Here is a 2858-nt window from a genome sequence, read left to right as displayed (position 1 = left end):
ATATATTCAGCTCAGAGCTGAAGGAGAGGGTGGTTTGGGTTGACACCAAGAAGACCCATCCTAGAGGTACGGCGGTGGGATCCAACTGCAGGGATGTGGTCAGATGGCAGTCTGTGGAAATCAGGTGACAGTGAGAGCAACTTGATTTTCCTATTTTGTCCTTCAGATACGAGTGAAAGCCCAGATGCCAGGAGACAAGCAGCTCCAGGAGGTCCTGTACAGCACCGAGGTCCACACTGACCGCTCCTTCTGCTGCACTGGAATGGATATCCTGCCCTGGAAACAGACGTGTGCAGGTCTAGAAGCAGTTTAAATCCCATACTTTTTTGATCTGTGAGGCTCTTAATGTCACGTCTGCAGCCATGAAAGTCAGCTCAGGGTTTCTTGATTCTGATTTTTCTTTGCTGTGTCACATTTAGCTCATATCTGCATTGCCATGCCCTGAAAACAAGCTGCCGAGCTTTAGTCAGGCTCAGGGACAACGGGAGATCTGAGGAGCAACACAATGAGAACAACTAAAACTGAACAAACTTAACATCTGATTACCTTTTTTATTTGTAAGAAAAAGTTTAACGCGCCAACTGTCCACAGCAAAGCTTATTATGACAAGACTGCTTTTATTCAGTGATGTCAAAGTGTCATCACTTCATACCTCTGAACTGACATTAGATGTATTGCATACCTTGTTAGAATTACACTGTTGAAGCATTTGTAAAAAGCTTCTGTCCTTGTTAATTTATGTTTTAGGATAAGTTTTTGGGCTGTGTAAGGTCACAGGTTGCATTTCTGAGCAGAGTAGTAAAGGTAAAGTAAGTGTTTTCAAAACTAGCCACTCAGCATGTGTACAAACAGTGAGAAATCTCTGAAGAAAACCGTTTGAAGGAGCAAGAGCACACGTGTTTCTCCACAGGTTAAAGCCCGCTGACTCCCAAAGAGCAATGGGAATGAAAAACTCTCCTTAGCAGATTAAATCCATTACTTCACACTCTTGAGAACAAAGCACGAAGTGTGTCCAAACCGCGTAAAGAACAGCAGCAGCGATTTATAGTGAAGCAGGAAATCAAAATACAGAACACAGGATGGTGAACCCGAACTCCTAACATAAGAAAAAGTAAACACGGCATGCACGTTAACAAGGGTCTCTGCTGTGCAGGAAGTGAGGTCACAGCTGCTTGGACCTCAGCACTGTGGTTCTGGCCAAACTTTCTCATGAGTGCTACTGAAATGTTCTGGCTTTCTGTGGAGGAGAAACAAACTGAGAGTTAGAGGTCAACACTGGAGACAGATCACTACAAAAGAACCAAATACTGATGAGAGTGCTGTGCACGATGCTAAGAGACATTAGATATGAAGCTCTGAGTCATGAGGGTTCATTCAAAGGAATTTTAACATGCAATCTGATGAGTTATTCTGCATGTGGCCATAGAAATCTTCACCTTTATCAACATCCTTGTTGCCCACGACATGACTGGAAGCAGCAACTATGGGTTTCATTAAATTCACGACCTGAAAGAGATAAAATAAATAAATAAAAACATTTAAGAAAAAAGTGTAATTAAAAATATTTTTAAAATTTAGGGACAAAATGCACAATGTGAAGTAGTTCAAGACATCAGAGCATGTCAAAGTTTCTGCATGTGTTGGATTGTAAGAATAACTGATTTAACATTTAATAAAAGAAATGATTGGTTGGAAGTTTTTCCTTTCAAAGCATCTTTCTAAACATGTGAACAGCTGCTCTTTAATAATCAATATGAATCAAAGACTTCTGTCAACACAAAATAAATGTAAGGAAACACACTTTCCTGTGCAACATCCAGTTTCTATAACTGACGACAAGCTTGGACCACAGTGATCTAAACTCATCCTCTACATTGGAAATGTAAACAAATGTAAATGTGGTTTTTACTGTACCAGAGCAGGGCTGTGTGTGTAGAGCACAGCCAGGCAGCTGAACACTGTATGGTTCTCTTTTTGGTCCTCTTCGAGCGGGAGACGAGCCACCAAAGCTGGCAACACCGGTCAGTGAACACATTCAGTTTTCAGGCCCCTCTTCTGTGGAACCAGCTTCCAGTTTGGATTCGGGAGACAAGATTTCAAGATTAGGCTTAAAACTTTCCTCTTTGGTAAAGTATATATTTAGGGCTGGACCAGGTGACCCTGAATCCTCCATTAGTTATGCTGCAATAGATGTAGGCTGCCGGAGGATTTCCATGATTCTCACTCACTATGTGTTAATAGACCTCTTTGCACTGAATCATATCTGTTATTAACCTCTGTTTGTCACGTCCGCGGTGGCAGACGTGTGGAATTGGAGATAGGACCCAAAATGCGGCAGCTCTGGTGCAGATGAGTATTTATTTAACAAAAGAAAATACAAACAGCAATGGCGTGGGTGAAGGTGAAACAGGAAAACCTAAACTGGGTAAAACTAACAAAACAAACCAGAAACGAAGATGCAGGAGGTCCGGGGAAATACATACAGAGAGACGCAGGGAGAGCGAGGAGAAACAACACAGACGAACCAGCAACGACTAAGACAGAAGACAAGACTTAAAAACACTCAGAGAACACAGGGAGATCACACACAGGTGGGGGACACAGCTGGGAGTGATTAACGTGACGAGACTAGGGAGGCAACCTGAAAACACTCACATAAGATGCAGACCTTCAAAATAAAACAGGAAACACATACACGCAATGACACAACGCAACAACGTCACACAGACTGGGGAACACATAGGAACATGAAAACAAAACCCAGAATAATAATAACTACTAAAACATAAACACAGAGTCACAAACTCCGTCACTGTCTCTCTTCCACAGCAGGTCTTTATCCCATCTTCTTTCTCTCT

The 2858-nt window shown here is 42.2% G+C and overlaps 1 long non-coding RNA gene across 2 annotated transcripts; it reads right to left on the bottom strand.

Moving 5' to 3' along the window:
• Positions 1-541: 541 nt before the first annotated feature.
• LOC112432480 (uncharacterized) lies at positions 542-2499 on the bottom strand. Of its 2 annotated transcripts, XR_013099130.1 has the most exons (5): positions 2446-2499; positions 2275-2340; positions 1915-2067; positions 1437-1506; positions 542-1237 (listed from the first exon to the last, which is right to left on the bottom strand). It is a non-coding gene; the product is annotated as an uncharacterized LOC112432480 (long non-coding RNA). The 2 variants fall into 2 exon arrangements; XR_013099129.1 differs by having other exon boundaries at positions 2275-2499.
• Between the last annotated feature and the right edge of the window lie 359 nt (positions 2500-2858).

Source organism: Maylandia zebra, linkage group LG6 (assembly GCF_041146795.1).
Source record: "Maylandia zebra isolate NMK-2024a linkage group LG6, Mzebra_GT3a, whole genome shotgun sequence".
Lineage (NCBI taxonomy): Eukaryota > Metazoa > Chordata > Actinopteri > Cichliformes > Cichlidae > Maylandia > Maylandia zebra.
The sequence above is the reverse complement of the archived record's forward strand: the minus strand, read 5'-3'. Positions and strand labels throughout refer to the sequence as shown.